Source organism: Rousettus aegyptiacus, unplaced genomic scaffold (genome assembly GCF_014176215.1).
Source record: "Rousettus aegyptiacus isolate mRouAeg1 unplaced genomic scaffold, mRouAeg1.p scaffold_m13_p_10, whole genome shotgun sequence".
Lineage (NCBI taxonomy): Eukaryota > Metazoa > Chordata > Mammalia > Chiroptera > Pteropodidae > Rousettus > Rousettus aegyptiacus.
This window is the reverse complement of record NW_023416285.1, coordinates 95,880,658-95,905,451: the sequence shown is the minus strand read 5'-3', so window position 1 is coordinate 95,905,451 and position 24,794 is coordinate 95,880,658. Positions and strand designations below refer to the sequence as shown.

At 42.2% G+C, this 24,794-nt stretch overlaps 1 long non-coding RNA gene and 1 pseudogene across 3 annotated transcripts; one reads left to right on the top strand and one right to left on the bottom strand.

Moving 5' to 3' along the window:
* Positions 1 to 3,621: 3,621 nt before the first annotated feature.
* On the top strand, positions 3,622 to 24,373 carry LOC118608706. 3 transcript variants are annotated; one of them, XR_004953159.1, is made up of 7 exons: positions 3,622 to 3,700; positions 13,055 to 13,251; positions 15,431 to 15,623; positions 16,116 to 16,399; positions 18,480 to 18,644; positions 19,884 to 20,017; positions 21,746 to 24,373. It is a non-coding gene; the product is annotated as an uncharacterized LOC118608706 (long non-coding RNA). The 3 variants fall into 3 exon arrangements; XR_004953157.1 differs by having other exon boundaries at positions 21,521 to 24,373; XR_004953158.1 differs by having other exon boundaries at positions 13,055 to 13,269; positions 21,521 to 24,373.
* On the bottom strand, positions 14,451 to 14,569 carry LOC118608852 (annotated as a pseudogene).
* Positions 24,374 to 24,794: the final 421 nt, after the last annotated feature.

Sequence of the window (24,794 nt, the reverse complement as noted above, 5' to 3'; positions counted from 1 at the left end):
GGAGCTGGACTGGGGCGCCAGGAGCGGGGGAAGGACAGGGGCGCGGGACTGCGGCGGAGCGCAGGGCAGGCCTGGCGGGAAGCCCTCTTCTGGATGGGCCGCTGCGTCACCCACAGGCGGGCACCGAGGAGAGGGGGAGGAGGGCTCCCGTGGAGAGAGCGGCGAGTGTGTCCTGAGAAGGCGGGAGAGGGGGACACCCCGTGAGGCATCGGGCTCCGGGGAGGAGAGTGAGCAGGTCACCTCCCCGCCGGATGACTTCGGGGCGGAATCAGCTCTTTGCAAGTCACCTGGCCCTGCGTCTCAATGGTTCAAGCAACAACATCTCACGCACGTCGACCAAGCACTTGGCAGGTGCCTGGTGCACTAGCATTGGGGCCGCAGAGATGGGGACGATTCGGGCACCTCGGAGCCCGGGGAAGGCAGGGCGTGCCCCGGAGGTGGTGGCGACTGGCCAGGCTCAGAGCTGTGACATGCGTGGAACAGCCTGGTGTGTTTCAGTGGAGACCCGTGGGTTCTAGGCCCTTCTCCGCTGGGGCTCATCTCACCAGAACGGAATTCCTTCAACTTTCATTGCCTCAGTTTCTTCATCGATCGAGTGAGGATAATAATAGTGGCTTACCTCGGAGGGGTGTAGTGAGAAAAGTCTAGTAAAATGCCTGTCTGATCGGTACATACGAAAGGGTTTATTAACGATTAGTGCTATGTGAATGCTGAATTAGGAACTGGAATTACATCCTCATCAAAGGCAAACGCCAGTTGGGCAATGTTCTAGCACTTAATCACGGAAGAGTAGCTCACCTGCCGGAGTTACCCCAGGGAAAATCTTTCCCCCTTAATAACAGGGACAGAGCAAAAAGACATCAGGAAAAGTTACCTAGCCCATTGGTACTATTACACTCAATTGTTCCAAGCGGGTAAGAAAAAAAATTTGTTTTTTAAAGATTTTTAGGAGAGGGCGGGGAACCTCCAGTTCCCCTCGTTTATTTATTCACTCATTAATTCGTCAAGTATTGTCTGTTGAATTGACGATGCTTCACAAATCGACGGCTCTTAGTGCTCTGTGACCATTGTCACTTCGACTTTCAGTTCCTCTGTGAGAAATAGATTTTATTCTTTTAAAGCCTTGTTTGTGCAACTTGGAAAGAGAATCATGACCCTTAAAATACGCTCTCATATCCCACGAGTTAGTTAAAGCTAATAAATATGTTCGGATACACAAATATTAGTAACTCGATACTTGCACGTTATTAAACAAATTCGAGAGAAAAACAGTTATTTTTTTACTTGCCTGTTGTATTTATTCATTTTTATTTTTCATTTACACTTGAGATGCAATATTGTATTAGTTTCAGGTGTGGAGCATGCAATTTACGAAGCGATCCCCCCAATTACTCTGGTACCCCCCGCCCCCACCCCCGGCACAGTACATGGTGGTCACAACATTATCGATTATGTCCCCTATGCAGGACTTCACGTCCCCGTGACTATTTCGTAATGTTCCTTTATCTCTGTCACCCGGCCCCCGAAACCCCCTCCCATCTGACAACTATCAGTTAGTTCTCTGTATCTGTGACTCTTGTTTCTTTTTTATTTGTTCTTTTAAAAAATACCTCTTTTTTTTTTCCAGTGCCGTCTAGCCTGGGGCTCTGTAACTTAATGTATCTGATCTCATTTAGCCTTCCTAGTCACTCTTTTAAATTGGCATTATTATCCCCACTTTACAGATAACCAAACTGAGGCTTTGAGAGATGAAGACATTTGCACATTCAACTAAGCTACAGAGCCAACTCTGTCTGGGTCCAGAATTCTCCCTCCTTTGAGCCTCTACTGCCTCTCAAAGTAAGACTCTGGGCCTCCTCCACAACCCTCCATGCAAACAAAATATCCGTGAATGTTTATATAAATGCCCAGTAATTATTTTTTCAAGGAATAGATCAATGAAACAGTATTTATCAAATTACAGTAGCAGGAATTCTCTCAAGGCAAAGGATTGATAATGGTATTGTGGTTATGCTTTAGGAAAAACAGTCCTTATCTTTTGGAGATGCTCTCTGAGATGTTTACCGACGAAATGAGGCACTGGCTGACATCCACTTCAAAAACAAACGAGGCGGAGGTAGAGTTAAGATTTAGGAAGATCGGTCATGGCTCTGTGACAAGTAAGGGTCCGTTTTATTATTTTCTCTCATTTTTTGTACACACTTAAAATTTTTCATAATAAAAAGTAAAAGAAAAATTGGATTTCTGTAGAAGAAAAAAACAAAGGGTACAAGTCTATTGCAGAGAAGTCTGCTATAGTTTTTTTTTTTTGAATGATAATTTTTAAAAATTTTCACCAAATGAATTACAAAACATACCTCTCTAATACGAATACTTTGGGTGAGGGCATTTTATATCATTTACCATTTAAACCCTCACTTTCTTCATACAGACCTCAGGCTCGATTTCCTTAATTTATCGTATGAACCTGAGTCAGTTTGAGCCTTCGTATGTAACTTTTTCATCTGGAAATGAATCGGTCTAGATGCACATCTGAAATTCTTTTCATTTCTAAAATTCTATAATTCTGACTAACCAGTGAAATACCAGAGGCGTCATTACTTTGCTATTTCAATCGTGAGCACCCAGATTCATGAACCGAAACGGCGTTTGAATTCCGACACGCCCTGAATTCAGGAATAAGATCACTGCATGGAAGACCCCTTTGGGGCCAGGCGCGGTCCCAGGTAGTACGTTGAAATCCTGGCTGCGGTCAGTAAGCCGTCAGGGCAGCAAGTTTAACAAAGAATTGTTTCTCTTACAGAAGGCTCACACCTCCCGAGAAACAGCAGTAAACCAAAATGCACCTGGAATCAAAAGCCTTTCCCCAGAACGGCAGGACGGCCATGGGTGCCGGCTGCAGAGTCCCCTTCGAAGGCTCCTTCAGGGGTTAAATCTCCATCAGGATGATGTAATCCCGATGGCCTTCCTTTGAGCAACTCTAGGTGAGTGTCGGAGTCGCTGCACCTCTTCTGCAAGATGCAATCCAATTAAAGCCAAGCCTGGCTTTAGGAAGATGCAGCTGCACGTGGTTGAGTAATCATATTCCCATGTGAATTCATCAGCGAAGAGACCCACCTATCCATTGATGTGATTTGACAAGCTGTGTCCTTAAGTGCACTTCATTTGTGCATGTATCAGCATATATATATATCCACCCATGTAGGAGTGCCAAGGGCCGAAAAGACTCATCTATAATGATTTTAATAAGTTAAAAAAAAAAAGTGCTTAAAGTACTATCACGTAGCACTGGAGAAATTTGTATCCTGAGCTTGTATTAGTAGAATCGAGATTTCTATACTTCAAACCTATTTGGGGGAAGTAGGCCTTACTGTTGTTATTGCAATTTACTATATATAATAAAAATAACGTGAGTAATAGTATTTATAGAGTAGGAGTTTTCCAGCCTCGTTTCTTTCACTGGGTCCTTGTTGTAATGCTGCCATTTAAGGTGCACTGCGAATGAGAGATAAAGTAAGACACTTTCCTGAAACCTCTAGAAACCTTTACTCAATGAATTATTTTAATTCACATAGCGCTTCAGAGTCGAAGTTTCCAGGCTCCGAGAAATGACTTCATTTTGTTCTTAAATCTGGATTTCCGCCCCTCCCCGCCCCCGCGAAGTCCTCCATCTTTTCGGCTGGGAAGAGTGGGGCCGGAGGTAAGAAGAAACCTTTTTTGATAAAAGAGAAGGATGGACCAAGGGGAACAAACCCTTGCAGGTCCCCAGGGGGCTGACATCAGTCCTCAGATCTAGTAAGAAGGAGAAATGTTGTAGAGCATGGGCAATTTTGGGCTGCCCTTGACTTTCAAAACAGATCAGGAAGGGAAGAGTTAGAGACAAGAAGAGAAGGGGACCACAGAAGCAACAGAAGGTAAGGAAGAGACAGACTGTGGTGGGGAGAAGGAGGCAGCGGCCAATGTAAGTAGCAAACTAAGTCAAGAGACGAGGGTCTGTTCTTGGAAGATAGGGCTGGGGCTCTGGGCATTGGGTGTCGGCCATGATTTGCCACTTTGCGGATACCAAGGTGGCGGGTAGGTGAGGGGAGAGATATGAAATCCCCGTGATGTCAGGGCAGGGAGCGGAGGGCTGCGAATGCAGAAGGAGCTAGAAGCGCCTCGTTTCTGCACGTAGATTGTATAAAAACACTATTAATTAAATTCTTATATCAGCAGTATTCCTCTTCTGATACTGGCATACTTTAAGGATATTTATGAAATTAGCATTAAAGATACCTGTTAGAGGGTCAATACGACCCTAATACGTAACCTATAATAGGACTTCCGAAGAGCCCATGATGCTGAGGATGAATTTGGACTTGGATGAAGGTTATAAAAGGCGACTTTTGCAGTGCTTTGTAACTGACTGGCACAGATCTCTGTCTGCGTCTACATAATCTATATTCATGTTTACATTCACCTGGCCGTAAAAATAAATCTAATCATTTGCAATCTGTAGTTATAAGACCTAAATTATTTCCTGATCTTAATGATAATATGCATTATTCCTATGTATCTTTCCAATAAGTAAAATGACAATTTCCCCACAATCTTCCCGTTTTAAGCTTTTTAGTAATCGTCTTTGGAAATGCATAAGCTCTAAAATACGTTTAATCATTTAGTTACATCAACTTTGGTAGTAATCAAATGAATATAAATTGAAACCAAAATGTGACAGCATCATGCCCCTACGGAACTGGTGAAGCTTACAGAGAAATCAAGCGCTTCCATTCACTACTGGGGGGAATATAAATTTATACACTTTTTGGTTAAGAGGTTTGGCACTAAGATTCAAGTCTTAAACGCGTCAACAAACACAGACCTCACTGCTCTGTTTCTAAGGCTCTATCTTTAGGAAACTGAGGTATCAGAATAAATGTACGAAATATACCTTTATGATTGTGAAGCCCTAGAAACAACCTAAATGTCTAACCAAGAATATGGCATATCCATGTGAGAGATGATTATGCAGTCAGCAGAATTAATTTTGTGGGAGGGTATTACAAAATAGAAAAAAGTTTCATGATATACCGCCAAGTGAACATAAGAGATTACAATGTATTGTTTACTATATGACTCTAATTTTATGCCAAAAATGAACAGAAAAATGGAAAATGTGAACTATTTATTTCTGGTTAGGGTACTCAAGCAATTTTTCCTTCCTTTTCTTTTTTTTTTTCTTTTGCTTTCTTCTACTTTTCAATATTTCTCCAATAAAATTTCAAAAATTAGGAAAGTAAAAATGTATCTAAATTTGAAATCTATTTCTATTTTTACAAACTTCATTATGTTAACCTTTCAAAATGTGATTGGCACTTGTGATATGTGTTAACAGTTAGCAAGCTTTATTATTAGCATAATTGTAAATATTATATATGGACATCGTATATGTGAAGCTTTCATGTTTTATAGCAGGGGTCCCCAAACCCTTGGCTGTGGACCAGTACAGGTCCATGGCCTGTCAGGAACCAGGCCGCATAGCAGGAGGTGAGTGGTGGGTGAGCGAAGCGTCTGTATGCGCAGCCGCTCCCCAGCACCAGCATCACCGCCTCGGCTCCGCCTCAGATCATCAGGCGTTATATTCTCATAGGGGCACCGGTCCCTGGTGCCACAAAGGTTGGGGACTGCTATTTTATAGCTTACAAAGTGTTTCTTTCAGAGATGATCTTATTCTGCTCTTAGATGATCATGTGGTAACGGGTAGTATCTCTATTCTATGGGAGCAAGAAGAGAAGCTGGAACATTTTGATAATCTGTCTCAGAGCTGGTCAGCCGGGCCCCTGCCCTCTGCACCCTCAGGGCTATTTCCATGCTGCCCCACTGGGCTTGCCCTATAAACCTGTGTTGGGGACCATTTTTAGGCCGCAGGATGTCCGAGTCTGTCGTGTACCATGCCCTATGGTATTGTAGGGTACCAGAATTAATTGTTTTTTTAGACGTATAGTGAGATAGTCCTTGTGTCTGCTCTGCCAACGTCACTGTACTTTATTTCCTATTCTTTCTTCATTTTTGAAGCTTTGTCCTTCTCTGAATTTAGAGAACTCTGAAAACCATGGTCTGTGTCAGCTAAACCGATGACACTGAAGACACCCAGCTGCCTCCTGTGCCGTTGGTTAGAGTTTTAAAGGGAAATTAGTGCGGTAGTGGGCGGGGTCAGAGGGACAGAATCTCAAGGGCATGTTCAAAGTCAAGGAGAAGGGCAGAGGGCCCTTTCATCAGCTCCATTTCCCCACTTCGGGATTTTCCTGCCAAAGCCTAAATTTTGGCGTGCTTTGGGACCCTCTGGAGGGCTTGCTCAACCTTCTGTTCCTTCCCCATTCACCCCGACCTCCACCCCGGGCTAGAATTACTGATTCTACCAGGTTCAGGGTGGAGCCTAAAAATGAGCATTTCTAATAAGTTCCCAGGCGATAACCGATGAATCAGGCGATGCTGCTGGTCCCAGGACCGCAACCAGCGTCGTAGAGTTTCAGGGGCCGTTTCTCTTGCACAGGAACCATGCGAGGTACTTACGGACACAGAGGTGGATAAGGGACCATGACGTGGAATGAGGGAGGGCAACACACAATGATCGTGGAGCTACGTGGTACATACGTGTGCTGAAGGGAGTGTGTGCTTAACACGGAATCTTAGAGTACTCTACACAAGCGCCCTGGGAGTTGCGTTTCAGGGAAGAGTAGGGGGCTCCCCAGGTGGGAAAGAGATTTCCACGTAGAGGAAACAGGAAAAGGGAAACAGCAGCCTTGAAAATCCAGTCTGTTCAGTATTAGATAGCTACGGATTGTTTAATATCACCTTTGTGCTTGTCGAATATTTTCTGTAACCAAATTTACCCAAGACCATTGATCTGCTTCTCTTTACACAACATTATTATCTTTTTTTCACTCCATTTTAATCTTAACGCGTTCTTCCTGGAAGGCAGAAGGAAAGTTTTGAACGCAAATGGCCTTGATCTCCAACGTGGAATGATTAATTAGAATCTTTAATATGCATTGCACATTCCTCATGAAACTCGCCTGTGTCTAAATGTTACCCAAATAACAAACTGAAAAGTTCAATGAATGCAGTCATTTGGTACCAGGTAATTGAAAAAAGAGTCGAAAATTTTCAAAATTCTTTTTTTTAATGAATTTAGGTGAAATGAGATAAAACAGTGCCACTAAAAAAAAATTTTTTTTTGTAACTTCCAAATGCACCAAGGTTTTTAGAATAAATACTGCTTACGGGTAAAATAAATGATTGTGATATGAACTCTGAAGCGATGCCCAGAAGTAAAAATTCTTTACGTAACCTATTTCTGTTGTGTTCTATAAATATCATACTCATACTTTAGATTAATTTATAATAATAATTAATATGCAGTAACCTATCTCATAAATGTTCCAAGTTACCTACCTGATTAAAAAAGCTGATTTTAGTTGGTTTCTTGTTTAGTCAACTGATAGAAAGATACGATGGCTCTCTGAAGAATGGGAGCAGGTGGGAGCTGGAAATTTTGGCAGAATACTGCTCAGATCGGGTGAACATGGCTGCCAAGAAAATCTGATACGAGTAATTCAATACACGCTTCCTGGCTAATGAGTTTATGTACAAATTTAAAAATATGAGATTTAAGGAAGGTATGCTTTTTTCTGAATACTGTAAGAAACTCATTTGCGAGATACTTCCACAGGTCAGTTATAATTGATTTTAGAATTGCAAAACGGTATTTATAAAAGTCTGGTATAGTTGTCTGTGAAAATAATTAGGTAACGTTATCTTGTTAAAATAGTGTAGGCTATGTGACATTTTAGGTCCATTTCAACTCTAAGGTGTTTACCAATTTTATGACTAATAAATCATTTTGAACTTAAAAATTTATTTAACAAAACCCCAACAGTCATTTTAACAAAGAAGTAATGAACTGCGGGCAAGAGCTAAGTGCGTCGTATTATATCAACCATTCTGTTAAATACCATGGAGGACACATAGTAGGTACTTAAGTAAATATTTAATGTTTGGCTGATGGATACAGGACTTAATTTTTCTTCATAGCTTACTTACGATGTTGATGTACTGATGACTTTAAAAATGAGCATTTTAGAGGTGTTTCTACATGAACAAAGACTCGAATGCCTTATCCAAATAATTTGTAAAATAAACTCTTTTGTCCTTTAATGTCCAGATAGTTCAGGCGCTAAAATGATTTTCTTTCTGAACTGTTTATAAAATTGCTTCAATTTGTTTGGTGAAAAAGTTTCAGGAAAAAATAAGCCTGAGCTATAAGCTATAGGAAAGTCACACTTATTATGTCAATTTATGACATGTGATGAGTGGAAGGTCAGTCGCTCTGTTTACTTTTGACATGACTTTTTTCCCCCCAGATTCAATCCCATGTTTCCACTTGCCTCCATACAGATGGCTTAAAGTGCTCTACTGATTTTTGCCTGTGGAGGTGCATCAGTGAGCTTTTAGAAATATGAGAGAAAATCTCAGTATTTTGAGATTTGAAACGATGCTCTCAAACAGTGAAAAGGTTTGTTCTGTCCTGATTGGCTCAGCCAAGCATAATCCTGCCTTCGTTGGTGGTATTTCAGGGCCGGAAGTCATTTTACCATAAACCTTTCATGATGACATTAGCTGCCAATGACGTGAGCTATCTGCGATGTCACATGAACTTCTAGGGGTGACGGGGTATATCTTCTGTTGGACAGAGCAAGTGATTCTTGCTTACATGTCAATCTTTGGCCAAGATTAAGCCTGATCGAATGCCAAGGTTTTATCCTCCCACTGTGAATGTGACCAATTTCCAACTAGGCGAGCACATGGAATAGCTCGTGGGTTTTATAATGTGACACAGGGCACTGAAAAGTATTTTTTTAATGTGAAGATAGGGAAAGAGAAAAGATGACTGAATGATAAGAAGTAGGGACGAAAGATGAAGAAAGAGACAAAAGGGGAGGATGAAGGGGGTTCATTTACCTTTTCTCCCGTATTCCCAAGATTGAACGCCATTTTTGTGGAAAACCATCTGAAATAACAAGGATCGCTTTGTTCAGAAGATATGAACGGGGCTGACTATCGGCTGACTAATTTCTTTTGTCTTCAGATAATGAACAAAGTAGATACCAATAAATTTCTATTGCGCCCAATATGTTAAAAATGTTTATCATCTAATGAATTATGTTTGTTTATTAGACAGTTATATTTAATGAACAAGAACTGATTTTTTTAACATGAAATTCAAGATGCATGAGCTACCACTTTCTCCTTAATTGCATCCAAAACTAACTATCTGAAGAGATTTCAAAGGGTCTAATTGTCCTAGAGCACCAGAAAACACTGAAAGACCATTTCTCTAATAGAATGAAATACACGGATCTATAAAGAAGCATGGGCAGAACTTACTTCTCTAACAATGCAAAACAAAATGGCAATTACAACCGACTGGTTAGAATTTACTAATTGCTCATAGTCTGTTTATAAAATGATCAGCCATCTCCGTACTCATTTAAAGAGATGTGTAGGGTTTGCTGATACAAAGGCCGTCTGGATAGTTGTTACCTTAAAGTAGTATTTTTGCTGACATGGTAACGAATGGGCAAATACGGACTGTGTTTTATCTGGATTATTTAAAATCCCTTAAACCAGACCTGAGTGGGACATAATCCTATAGACATTTGACAAGATGATTTGAAGACCCAATGATGAAATTTCGTTCCTCGTATTTCCTGTTTGTTTTCTGCATAATTACTTTCTGATTTTCCAAATACCCTTGAAGTAAGAGAACTGGTTATTCCCATCTTTAAGCTCCGCATGCAATCAGAGGTTATGTCACAAGCCATTTGCAATGGCCAAGTCTGTGTCAAGTGTGCTAATGTTATTTGAAGTTAAAAGTCAGTGTTGTAACTTGTCCTGTTATGATCAAAAACAGCATTCATTGCCACGGTTAAGAACAAATAGCCATACGCTTTACAAAACCCTGGAAAGAAAGATTCGGCTTCCTATTTTCAGGGTAAGAGGCGATTATTTTAGAAAAGTTTGGCATTTTGGATGTTTTCAGAGACAAACCCTTCCACCTCGGTAATGCAAACCCATAGGAGTAGTTTATGTATTACATGCTGTAGATTTACTGTCACCCAGACACCTCCAGGGGGGATTGCCACAAGGGACTTCTGTCTTGGTCTTTGTGTACCTGCATGACATTTTGCACATACTGGGTTCTCAATCACTGCTCATTTGCTGTGACTTCGTCTACTGCATTAGTAAGATTCCTGTATAGATCTACTTCTCAGTGAACTGATGAAATATAAAACCAAGAAGAGAGAGAGTAATCTGAAGAAACATTAGAATATGTGGACTAATCCTGGAAAATGTCACAGGATATATATATCAGTGGCTCTCAAACTTTTTAGCGTCAAGACCTCTTAACTCTCTTAAAAATTACAAAGGGCCTCATAGCGCTTTCATTTATGTGTTCTATCTGTGATATTCACTCTCACTAGGCATTTAAAATGGGACATGAAAAATATTTATTTTTAAATCTATTAAAAAATAACCATGACAAATCCATTGCATATTAACAAACCACGTGATTCGTGAAAAGTAACTATAGTTTCCAAAACAGGATAAAATTAGTGAGAAGCGTAGTCTTATTTTACATTTGTACTCATCTCTTTAAAGAAAATGACCGGATTCTCCCATCTGCTTCTGAGTTCGGTTCTGTATCTCTGATGCGCCTCCAAGGGTCTTGGGGACCCTGGATCCATCAGAGTTCACTTTGAGAGCAGCTGGCGTACATCGCAGCTGAATGACAACGATGAACACTTCGTCGAGAAGTCATTCAAAACCTGATCTACAGGACCACAGGGCTGTTGTTGCCTTCACGGCAAAGAAGAATTTTGTGCCGTTACGTGACGAGAACTCTCCTGGGTATCTTATGAAAGAGTTTTCTTTACCTGTAGCTGTATTCATAAAACTCAGGCTGATTTCACTAACTGCTTGTCCTCCAGCTAAAGAAACTTGAGAGACGAATATCTTTAGAAGATATTACTATCTGTACAAACCATTGTGGCAATTACTGCTCTGCAATCTACAGAATAGTTTGTTGGTCTGTCATTTAAGAAAATGACACAACTCTGTTGACCTTCTAGGGTTTTCTTCTCCATTCAGACTGGCACCTCTGCCCTGATGAAATAGTCCAGATTTGTTTCACTCTTCACCTGGACATGGCAATCATAAAGAATCCAGTGACGTGGGATGAGCATAATGAAATCCTGAAGCGAACTGTCTGGTTTATAGTCAGTTTGATCAAGATACGTTTCAGAGTTTTGCTATAGCCTTGAAATGGAAGCATTAAGACATGCTAGCTGTGCATGTATATTAAAAACATAGACTGCACAGGTTGCAAATCTTATAATGATTTTGTTAACATTTACTGATGCAAAAAAAATTTCTTTAATTTGCTTACTTCTCAGCTTCCAATTATGCAAAAGGCCCTAGAGAGTACACATATTGACAGTTTTTACAGTATTGGAAATTCCAAAAGAAAACCTTAAAGCATAAAAGAAAGAAAATAGAAATTTTCGTTTGCATATGATTTTCTAAACGCAATTTCCTTTATCCAGTGGCATTATGCACGAAGCCCAATTTTGACTGGCTGACATAAGTAGTAACAATCTACCTTTTCAGATCATAGAGTTTAATCTTAGGTACTCAATATGCTCTTGTCGAACAAATAAATAAACACATTGATTAATTAAATAGCTATAATGTGGGATTATCTTGTTCCGCAGAGCCCACAGAAGTGGACGTGAAACTGGTCCATAACTTGTGTAGTTCACTGAGGGGATGTTTGTGTTTCGCCCATCATTTTTAAATCAGAAGATGTTTAGTGGTGATTCTATAGAGAGTGAGGTCTTTCTCTGAATGTTTTCGAATAGCAGTTTCTCTGGCTTTCCCTTAGCCAACATTAATTACCTGGCAGACTTTTACTGAACATCTATCATGCCTTTCACGTACCAGACCCTGCTCTGGACCTAGCAGGTAAAGATGGAGGAAGTCCAGTCCCTGTGCTCTAGACTCTGGAGGCTTGTGGTTTACTGGGAGAGACCAACAATGAGAGCGAGGCTGCAAAAGAGGTGGGCTTAAAGCACTCTGGGAAAACAGAGGTCGAGAGGCTTCTCTCCCCTGGAAGGTCAAGGTAGACTTTCTAGAGAAGAAGACATGGTAAGTGACTCGGGGCTGAGAGGAATTCGGTAGGAAGTATGGATATATCTGTAGGCTTAGAGTAAAAAAACAAACAAATGACATTTGGAGCATCAGTCAGAACTCATTTGATTGTAAGCGACAGCAACTCAACACTCCCTACTTCAAGCAAGAAGAGAATGCGTTGGCTCACATAATGGGACATCTGGTTTCAGCAATGACTTTATTCAGAGACCCGTATGAGGTCATCAGCTTGCAATCCCTCTGCTTTTGGCCCTGCCTAGAGCTCCACGTTGCTCTTATTCTCTTCTACTTCAGATAGATTTTCTGCTCGTAACCGAGAAGGTAGCCACCAATGGCCCCCAATTCACATTTATCTAAGAGGCTCGGTTCGAACAACAGCGGTGATAAGTCCCTACTGGTCCGTTCCTGTGGCGGGGGCTTTGAGTATTTGATTAGCACCTTGACCAAAATTCAGTTACAGTGGAAGAGGAGCAGAGGTTCCCTGAAGAAGTGGTGGGGGAACTTATGGAGGTGGAGGAGGCAAGGTGGCTAAACACACAGAAAGCGTAATTGTCCTCAGTAGCATATACGCGTGACTCAGTTTCTGTGAATTTGACAATGATCTTTCTTAGCGTTAGGATGGATTTTTCCCAAAGTTCATTTAGGAATTTTCCTAAATACTTTTCCAGATTTTAAAGAGGGCTTGTCTTATTTTCAGGAAGGGTTCCCTTCTCATGGAAGGTAATAGCTTAGGGGTCTCTTTAGGGCTTGTATAAATTGTGGCTCGCTCTTTCTAACTCTTAAACATTTTTTTTTTTTTTTGCAGCTAAGATTCTGTCTAGCAAACGTCCAGAGGAGACGAAATCCCAGCAGGATAGAACATGCAAAGGGGAGAGCCAGGGGTACTATGCCTTTTCCACGGTGATGATGGCAAGAAGGGTTACTGTGGACCTTCGATGACAAGATGTTGGAATCGCTTCTGCCTTCACCTGTAACTGTCTTGTGTCACACAAAACCCAGCATGTGAGCCATTACCCAAAGGTGGGGTGATGGGGGATTGGGGGATGTTCAGAGAGAGAGCACGCGATAAGACAATAGGCTGGCTGGGCACCAGGAGCCTGACTAAAAGAGGAAGTTAACAATCGCTGGAAACGCGATAGGCTGGGGACGATGCTTTGTAGAATCCTCTCGGGGAGAACACTGTATTGGTTAGAAGACGCTCGAGGCAAGGGCAAGGCTTAGGCGGCGGTTGGACCGCCTTCAAAGGGGCGGGCCTGGTCACCTGCGCCACTTCCCTTGTGCTGAATGGGATGTGAGTTTGGAGGCAGGAGATGGTACAGTGCTCAACTCCTCACCTAAATAATAAACATTGAGCAAATGTTTACAGGATATTGGTCTGCGGAACCAGATCATTAACCCTCCCGGAGCGCTCACGTGGCTTTTGCTCCTGGTCCGGGGCCACTTCCTGTTTGGATGCCGTTTGTAAAATTTGGAGCTGGGTACGGAGCCCTTGGGCGTTCCTTCTCACGGTAGATTCTGGAAAGCAAAGCAAGTCTACCATTTAACTTGTGACTTCAGAATACAACAAAAGTAATTGCCTGCAAATAATAAAAACAACCCGGGGTTGCGACTGTTAACTTAAGCATATAAATACACCTAGTTACATGTGACTCCAGCGAGCGTGATTCGTTTAACTGTTGACCCTTTCTCTGTATGGTGGCATCTCTCATAGACGGCTGGCCAGAATCAGCCTTCCTGCCTTTCTGAAGTCCTTTCACATTGCTGTTGTCTCCTTCTCAGGTGCCACTTAGTACTTGTCCCTTGTTCTCAAGTGTCATATCGTCTTCAGCTCCCCACTCGTGAAGACGAGTATGACAGGATGAAGATTGACCGCCCCTTGTGTAATAGTTGTCTGTTAATTGCCATTCCTGCGGTGTTCTATGCACGCACACTCTTGGAGGTGGCATTATGCTCTATGTTTGGCTTTTTGTTCTTGTTTTGAATTCTGGTGCTGTTTTTAGGGCTGCATTATCTTTTTGGTGACTTATGCTAATGGCTGCTCTTAGGTGTTCTGAAACTGCTAAGACAGTGGCTTTTCAAACTTTTTTGACCACAACCCACAGAAAGAAATTCGTTGTACATTGTGCCCAGTACACACATACATAGATAACTGAACCAGAAGTCTCTTATTTATTTTTTATTTATTTATTTTTAATCATTTACGCCTACAGCACCTGGTCTTCCTAGGTGGTCTCCCATCCAAGTACTAATCAGGCCTGACCCTGCTTAGCTTCTGAGATCAGACGGGATTGGGCTCGTTCAGGGTGGCGTGGCCGTAGACAGAAGTCTCTTAGAATAATACCACCCTTATCACAAATAATGCATTTTTATTCTATCCCATCCCATTCCGTCCCATTCCATTCCATTTCAAAGGACACATTTCATAACCCCCGAGATGAATGACTAGCTGGATGATATCATTTCCTCTTGGTAGACTGACAATATCTGTGGCCTCTCGGTGACTCTCTTTCTAATGATCAGACTGGAAGAGATTATTTGTATATTCCTTGGGTAGGGGAGAACATGGTTAAATTAATTAGAGCCATTTGGAAGACAGTATTCCCAGAAACCAAGGCTGTATTATAGGCTCTTTCTCTTTGGTCTTTTTCAAATTGTTTTTCTCACCATTGAACTCATAGGTAACCTTTTATAGTCAAATGCTATTTGCTCAATATTATTCTGATAACTATTAGAACAACTCATTATTATTCAAATATAGTAGTAGGAATTGTTTACAAAAGCATCATGATAATCAACGAGATTGATTTCAAGCGGCTAGTCAACAAATGTTCTGTCTTACTTGCTTCTCGTCAGATCTATACACCGATAGCTTCCTGAAAGTTTGTGTGTTTTTCCTCAGCTTTTTCGTACTTGACGGAGGTCAGTGTTATGTCGTTTGAGTTTCATTATGTCAAGGTGATTTGAGAAACTACCCAGATCCTCCCGCGGCAGTGATCACTAATGGCCACCCACAGTGCAGCTCCTTTTTCCTTGGTACGAGAATGCTGATTTTGTTCAGAGGAGCACTAAGTCCAGCTAGAAACACTCACTTCTTCAGCCTCCCTTGTGACTGGGTTGGTCGTGCGACATATTTCCTCTGGCCGATGAGAATGAACTGAAGGCTTTTGCTTTCCTGAAACAGGGACCGCTGCTTCAAGCTCCTCCTACCTGGGACAGGGAAATACCTGGGTGTTCAGCAGCCATCTTGAAACCACGAGGAGACAGCTCTGAGGACGAGGATCTACAAGCTAAATGTCATTGAGCAGATGCACAGAAAGAGCCTGGATCCTAATGGCAGCTCAGAGCAGCGGTGCCAGTCTGCTTCTAGATTTCAGGTTTATAGATGTTTATATGTGTTTTTTTTTTTATATGTATCTTCATTTTACAGAGCAGTTTTACTGTGACAGTGATTTCTTATGTACCCCTTGTCCCCCCACGTGCACGACCTGCTCCATTATCAACATTCCCCACCAGATAGTACATTTGTTATAACTGATGAACCTACATTGACACATCATCGTCACCCAGAGTCCACAGTTGACATCAGGGTCACTCTTGGTGTTGTACATTCTATGGATTTGGACAAATGTATGTGATATAGATCTGCCATTATAGTGTCATACAAAATAGTTTTATTGCCCTAAACCCTTTAACTTTTTAATGCTGGATTTTTATGTGACCCGTGATCAGGCAAATACATAACTAATCCCCCTTCCAATTTTTAGATTTTTGTATCTGCCTTATTCTTTGATGGATGTTTAATAAGTACAAATCACTATGATAACCATTTTAAATGTCACTAATTAGAGACAAACTATTTTTTACAGAGTCGTTACTAATAAAAGTGCATCAACGTCCTTGTATACGACAGCCAAGTGGGACACGTTCCTTTTCAAAACTATTTCGACAGTGTTAAAATGCTTCGAGAATTATTTTTCTATCATTTTCCCACACGGTCCAAGGATGCAGTGGCAATGGCCACACGGAGAATAGGGCCACACCAAGTGACTCTCTGATCCAGAAATGGTATTTTTCAATCTTTCATGATTCATTTTAGATCGACTCATCACCATCAAGTTCACACAGTTGTCGGAATGTCCAGGATCTGAAGGTAAGCTAGAAATTCTATGAGAGTCAGGCTTGTCTCAAGATTTGGAGATTCCTTCTGATTTTATTTCAAGTCAGGGAAAGAATTTTGACAACAGCTTTTTTGAGAGCATTTAAGAGGCCATTTCTGCCTGGGAGGAAGAAAGAATAAAGAAGTGTGAGTATAAGAATCCTTAATCGAACTTTTGTTTCTGCCATTTTCCCTTTGGGACGTCTCGGTCAAGAAAGAATTTTTCAGAGAAATGTGTCTATTTTCTTCTCCTCGGTTGCACTGGTTACTTTGGATGGCTAAGGATAAGCCAAGTTAGGTCGTTTATCACGGCGACGTCCAACAGAATTCTAACATAAGCCATGTATATAATTTAATTTTTCTAACAGTCACATTATAATAGTGGAACGAAACAGGTGAAATTCAAGTTTAAGAATATATTTTCTTTAACACGACAGAACGACATCATTTACACATGTAATGTAATCAATATAAAAATTATTAATAGATTGTTATTATTTTTTTTTTGGCTGCTCCATCCCGTGCATACATTATAGTTACAACACGTCTTGCTTTGGACTAACCAGTTTTCAAATACTCCAACCCAGGTGGCCAGCGGCTGCCATCTTGGACAGCGCACAACTTCCCCTGCCAGCCTCTTCTCCACCAGGGCAGTCACTACGCTGCCGCCAGCTTGGCGCTCTCTGTTCCCCTCGCCCATTCCAACCCGGCAGCTGCCCTCAAAAGGACCGTAGCCGACCCCTCTGTGTGCATCCAAGCCTCACTGCAGCAGCGGGGGGTATCCCAGCACAGGACCAAGACGTGCATCGCGGAGATGGCCATTTTCCTACACTGCTTCCATGTTTTTGTTTGCATCCGTGCCCGAGAAATTACAGGGGAAATGGGAGGCGCCATGAGGCGGAGGCTAAAAAAGTCCCAGAATTAGAACGGGCACGAAGGCGCTAAGTGTGCCATCTGCACTTAGAAGTGTAAGAGGAAGACGAAGGCCAGAAAGGTGGCTTTCAAGTGACAGCCCCACGATGGATAAGCATGTCATTTTTCCAAAGAAGAATCCCCACTGGAGGCGCAGGAGAGGCTGAGCACACGTGCTGGGGAGTCCCTGCCTTGGGAAGCGAGCGATCGCACTTTGGCAGTTCTTGCTGCTCGGATCGCCTCACAAATGGTGTATTTGCAGGCAGTTTCTTTCCTGTTCTTGGAACGCCATCTTTATTTTCTTGGCAATGCAATTAAGATTGTGCCCATTAGGCTTCCTCAAATGAATGCGATGCTCCCTTTATCCCCTTGATTAGATACAGATCTTTTCTTGGATAATCATTTTGTGTGCAGATGCAACATCGAGTCACTTCCCCGCCTTTAAAAATAAAAGAAATAATTTTCGAGTGTATGTCAATGGCTGTCATACTCTTGAAGTGTGACTATTTGAAAGGCAGGTGAAAGAGTAGGTGTTTGAATGTCAGATAACATCTGCTATCTATTCAAAATCTACGTCGTCAAGGGGAAAACACGATTTTAAAACTTTTTCCTCCAGTTTGCGGCATACAAAAATCTTGAAAAAAAAAAAAACTCAGAAGTTTTTTATGCGTACTATACAGCTTACATTGCAGTGAGCCTGGGGTAGATTCAGAGCATAAACGTCACGCATGTCTTTTGCAGAAGAATTTTCCGTTATGACGAATCCTTAGTAAGTGCCCGGTGAATTCTTAGTGCTGACGAGATGCAAAATTTCTCCACCGGTGAGAGGCAGAGTTATGGAATAGAACGGACGCAGTACTTAGTGAAGAAAGACCTCAAGTTGAACTTCAGTTTTCTGGCACTTCCTGGCTGTGTGACTTTAACCAAGTCCCTCACCCTCCTCCACTTACGAGGACAGCATAATAATATCCTGGCTGGCAGGAGGGTGAACAGCACACCCACCACCTTTATTTTTGGCATCGCCAGTGCCTTACCTAGCCCTCAAAATGCAGTAGTCAAGTAGGTACTTTTCGAATGAATATATCAAGTGAAATGATTTACTTAGGAAATTCATAATCTCGTACTATTGTAAAACGTGTTTCTTGTTCTCTTTCTCGCTAAGGTGAGTCCTACGCCACAAGCTGAAATCCACAAATAAGAGAGTGCTTTGCTCCAAGGAAAGAACAAAACTGAAAGAAAGAAACAACAGAAAATGAAAATGATATTGAAGTTGGAGTTATTTTATTGCCTAAGCCCTTGGTAGCGATAGTGTGGAGAGAAATCTAAGGTAAGGAATAAGGTTTAAAAATGGGAAGAAATGGGTTGCTTGGCGGGGCACATGTGTGCTTTTATGTAAAACTGCATGCAAAAATGACTTATTGGAATAAATGCCTTTTTATGACATTTGCATAACAGCCAAATTGGTAACCCAACCTGTGTTGGCAGTATGGACTATTGGAAGTTCTTGGGGGACCCACAGTAATGAGGAGATAAGAGTGATTTGTTGTTAGCACATTCATTGTTTCTTTTCTACACTGGACGTCAGTCCTTTGGCCCATTTTTCAAAGACGCACTTGAATAGTCTGAACCTATGAACTTCCTGACAGTCTAGTCACCAAACACCATTAGAAGAGTCAGTGACTACTCAACAAAAACGCATTTCTTTTATTCCTTCTCTCAGTGCAAGTTTCCCCAAACCGAGACTAACAGTCACATTATTTCTTTTCAAGAGGCCACAAACAAGAAAAGTTTGTGCTATCGCGCGATAATTATTCCAGCCGGTTAAGATCACTTTGGAATTTGTTTGTCTTATTCGCACAGAGAGCAGACCGGAGTTTCATACAGAGAAATGTGTTAACAGGCAGGCAGGCATCCTAGGGGTGAACTGAGCCTTTGTAGATGGGAAACTCTGCATAGATCATGCGAATCAGCAGTGGAAAGAAGACAACTTGTTTCTTGGACTTAAAGCATTGTGAAAGTGGACCCATAGAGAGACACACAATTGACAGATTAACTACAAATCTCTCCCATTTATGGCTTAAAATGGGTTCCCTAAGGACTGGTAGCAAATCATCCCAGCTTAGTTTGATCGCCTTGTGAACTCGAAATGAATACAACTATACTTCAAAAAAAAAAAAAGAAAAAAAGAAAAAGAAAAATCATCCATAGGAGACATCTATAATTATTAAATATTTCTTGACATTCTACAGAATTTATTCAGATTAAGGCTTTATTGCGATCTTTCAGTTGCAAGGGGCCGAAAGTAAGGACTAGAGGTAGAGAGACCATCTTTACCCGTCTGCCTATGTCGATCTGTGTACCAGGTCGCGGACACAGGCTTCTCACTGTGTGAGCAGAAGAGCTACAGCTGCTGGGTAGTGGCTATATGGGGCTGTGCAGTTTACTTGGTGCTTTATGTGTGCGATGATGACGATGATGATGACTTATTGAGTATCGTCCAAGTATCAGTATCTCACTAAATACTAGAGAACCATTTAAGGTAGAAATGATTATTCCTGTTTTACAGATGGAGAGGATTGAGGAATGAATAATTCATTGCCCAAGGTCAAAATCTAGTAAATGGCAGGACTGGAATTTGAATCAAGGTTAACTCCAAGGTTACCTACTACACCGAAGACATGTCTCACTAGAACTCACAAGGTAAGGACCGTTCTTCCCCTGAACTCGTACTTAGTATATAATTTAGATGTAGCCGCAATCCCTTATCTCCTCATTCTCATTTTGAAATGACCTTGAGTTCAACTTGAAAATGATGCCAGTGGCTGAAACCATGTCCGACCCATAATAGTTGCACAGAAATATTAGTTAGTCAACATTCTGCCCCCTGTTGGGTGGTGGTCCGGCCTGGGTGCAAAGAATGTAGATTGGAGACTGCTAAGAACAAGTATCGAAATTAAAAGTAAACTTTTTTCATTATTTTAAACAGTCCATTGCGTTTGCTGTGGAAGGCCTGTTTAAGAAAGGGGCAAATTGCAAATATCGTTAGGGAAGCGTTTATCGTAAGCAAAGAAATGTACTTGGGAAATGAGCATAGCTCTGTGTTTTGCCATTTGGTGATAGAAAAAAATCAGTATTTAGGCTTCTCATTTAGAATTCACTAAAATGAAAACATAATCCAAGTTAATTACTGTTCCCTAAGGGATCCGTTTGCACGATGTTTTATAAAATTAAAACCTGTTAAGCACACATAAAAAAAACAAACAAACTCACTTTAGATGCAAAACATTAAAAAAAAATGAAAAGAAAATTATTAAGAAGAAAAAAAAAACACCTCAAAACCAGTTACCACCTTTCATTCTTGTCAGGCATGCCTTAAAAACCTGGGACAATGGGGCTTATGAGAGTTTTGGGCTATTAGAAAATGTCTTGGGACTAAATTGGACAGGAAGCTCCAAAGAAGACACTCTCTGAGGCCGAGTTTGTCATTTTGACCTGTCGACTTGCTTGTCTTTAGGCTAATTTTAAATGAGAAAGAGACACCCCACAGAGGGACGGTTATAATTTCACTTTGACCAGATTGTGGCTTCTAGGGCTTCTCATTTCAGAGTCATTTCTCCGAGGGACAAAAAAAAATGAGTTTTGGATTCATTAAGAAGAGATGGATTAACCTTCTAACCCTCAGGAAGCCAAACACATCGTTCGGCTTTTGTGGACAACGCGTGTGTCTGCACGCCGGTCTTTCTTAACTTTTGTGCAGTCTACATCAAGATGTATTTGTAGAGAAATAGACAGGGATTTGGGATGAGGATGCCTGATCAGGTTTTGTCAGAATATTTCAGAAGCTGGCTGAGTTGATGAATTTAGTCGAGCGACAATTCAATTAAGTGGAAGAATGCTCAACGGAACTCAACGGGGCTGGAGTTTTCCTCCCGTCTCAGTTGGACGTGCCGGTGTAAGGAATATGCCACTCTGGGTTTGGTCTAGCTGATGCTCGTCCCAAGAGGCAGCGGATAGTTGTCGATTTGGGCTTCAGGTGTGCATATCATGCATGGGCCTTGCGACCTCCTTCGGGATAGTGTACAAAACGTTGACGCATCAGGCAGACGATGGGACTGGAGGAAACTTGAAATCCCTCCTGCTTCTGGTTTTGTTTCTTCATTTCAGACAGAAAAGGCGTCTTAACTGCTCTGCATTTTTTTTCAGTAGGTGGGCGAATGTTCCTCCCAGAGTGAGCGCATGGCAAACATTCTCCAGCTGGTGTGTTCTAAGATCCTTCAATAAATACTCAATACTGTTGAAAATACCTTAAAAAAATAAGAACCCCTTTCGTAGATACATACAGGTGATAAGCCATACTCGCCTGCTTTGCAAACAGGGCCTTCAATGAATGCTTATAGATATACTCAAGCCACACCACTTGCATTCTAGAGAATGGGGAAAAATCATACCAGAACTCTACCTCAACTTTCTCAGCAAAATAAAGACACGAAAGCGTTTAAGCTGAAACAAGCGAGGCTTCAGAAGAAGAGATTGGCTGTGTTTGAATCCTTGTTTCCCCTTCACGTTGGCGAGACTCCGTAAGTTGCTGATTCACAGGACCTCCGGTTTCTTCATGTTAAGTCCTGAGATGGTGATAAGAGCGCTCTCAAAAGGTCATGGAGACAATCACAAGTGACGTCTGGCCAGTGGCCCTGGAGGCCAGCCAGGCTGCCATGTTGGAGCGGGCCAGCTGAATGTCAGCTCTGCTGGGGGGATTAAATCCGAGTGAAACCGCCCGTAGCGTCCAGCGCGCAGGAGATGCTGAATAATTGTTAATTTCCTCCCACCACCGAGAAGCCGAGATTGCTGTGATATGCGATAGGAATTATCTGCCACTTCCCGTGGGATTCAGAATCAGTTTGAATAGCTATGAAAATATTATTCCTAGGCCTGTTAGTTTAGGTTTGGTTGGTCTTAAATTGTCATCTGACAACATCTTTATTTCCCTACGGTGCTCATTTGGCTTTGGGCGCACGAGGCTGAGACGACCCTTCTGGCGAAAATGGGCACAAGATTCTCTTTATATCCCTGATCATCCAGATGAATCTGCTGAGATAAATGGAGGTACAATAGTTCATTTTAGGGATTAAAAAACAACAACAACAAAAAAAAACACACATCGAATCCACCGAGAAGGGACTGCCTGATTACAACTCTTTTCTGGGTAGGATTTTTGTATTGAATGTAGCTTTTGAGAATGACCCCTTCGACGCTCATGTCATTAAGTCCTGATGACCTAACGATGACAACTCTCATCTGACTAGTACTGATGACATCCACGGTATACCTGACGGGACTCAAACCTCTGTTAGAACTAGTTAGGTGATATTATTACCCCAGGTCCTGTCACATTTTATTTAATTATCCAAGTAGCTTTTTAGTCAAAGAAAGCTAATCAATTTAAAGTCAAAAGCCAGCCAAAGTCCTGTCACGTTATTATCACCCAGGTTATAATTAATTTTAGGAATCAAATCCATGATTTGCTTTTGGGGGAAGATAAAGGTCAGGGAGGAGCCCACAGCACTGCAGAATGGAGGATATTGTGGTCAGAATGTCACGCTTTCCTGCTGGGGAAAAAAGGGTATGCACAACTTACAGGGAACATCCTCAAACGTTCCCTGTAAGTCGTACCTGCTCAATGAAAAGAAAAAAAGTTTCAACCTATTCGACTCATCAAAGTGAGACACTGAGACCTTTTCTCAACAAATGCAATAGTAGTATTTAAGCTGGAGGAAGGACTCCTACGAAAACCAGAAAGCAGATTGACAAGTGACTGGAGAAAGCGAGTCCCAGCTAGTTTTGCTGTGGCTTGCCGAGAAATCCCAGCCAGGCACCGAAATGAAGAAAATCGCCATTGTTTCCTTCAAACTGGCAAACACCTCGCCCCTCCCAATGAACCAGAGAAATGATTTCCGACGCTCTTTTAATCTTTAGCAACAAGACACTTGAGAGATGGCCTTTATCTTCTCTCATTAAGCTACCTTCCAGGTGACTGGGAGCCAGGACTGGAGGGCTCTTTCCTGGTACTATAATTCTTGCAAAGAGGGTGTGCAAAGGCCATCTTTTAAATGTTTGCCACAGTTGGATGGGACTTCTGAGACAGAATCAGTTACCTTTCTCTCATGACCCTGAAATTCATGCGATGGGTTACTCTGATCTGTGTAGGTCTATTGCTCCATCCCTTTTGTGTGTGAAGTTAGGGATCCTGGGCTAACACGCTTTGGGAAGATGACCTCTAGTCCAGAGCTGTGAGTGGAGAATTTGCCTGCAGGAGAAGTGGTTGGTGCTGACACTTTAACTAAACCTACACACACTCACACACACACCTCCTTTCCCCAGCCTTCCAAACACTGCACAGAGAGAACCTTTAATAAATCACTGTTTTAAGGCCAAATTCCTCAAACGCCTTGGTGAGAGCTTTGACTCTGCTTGTTGTAATGGTGTGCGAATGGCCTGGACAGAATCACTGGTATCTAGTCCACAAATCACGCCATCTCACAGGAGTTTGGTGGCTTCAGCCAAAGGAATCGGCTTTTTCTCATCCACAGTAACTGGCATTCCCAAAGAAAGCGGCGCCGGATTGGAGACGAGTTAGCAGATATTCCGGCTGCGGGTCCGTGAAGGGTTTTCGGTAGAGACAGTGGAGATGTAACGAGAGGGCACAGGCGTAACCCGGAGCAGACAGGGTGTAGGCAAGGCACAACACTTCCCCAGGGTCGTTAGCTACGGCGTCCAGGGAGGAGGAAGGTTCTGGAGCCCCTCGCTCTGTATTAAAGGCCTGACTCAGCGCACGAGCAATTTCAAACCCAGGTTGAGAGCTTCAAGGCGCTGCCTTGCTGGCCCTCTGTAGCTCTGGCTCTTGGCTGTCACTGTCCTTAGCTGGAGTATGGGGGCAGCTGATGACCCAGGGAGAGGCAGCTGGGCCCAGGATGCACTATAAGCCGGTTCGCCTGACTTCCTGTTTTTTTTTTCCGTTCATTTACTTGGCTGTTCCAACTCCAGTCCAAAGGGGTCGTGTGGGTCCCCACTGCTGCCCAAACACGGTGCCTCCTCCCTTCAAAGCCTTTTTCTCTGACGAGATGTCTGTGATGACAAACTGCTTGCCGAATCCCATTTTCCACCACCTTGAGTTCCTTGCGAGATTGTTTGCCTATTAATACGATGTATCTGTCCGTTTATCATTTATCTACCGTGGCATTTATCTGCTTCTCAAAGGCCCATCAGCTGGGGCTGTGTGCTCGGAACTTGTGCCCAGCAGACATGCTGGGACTGGTCCTGGGCTGAGAGATTCCTTCTCGATCTGGTTTTATTGAGAACAATTAGCATGAAGGAAGGGCGCAGGTTTATGGGGAGCCCTCGAACTGGAAAATGTTTCACATGCATCGTAATCAAGCTCTTAAAAATAACCACCCTAGAGGAAGCCGATTGCGTCTCTCCT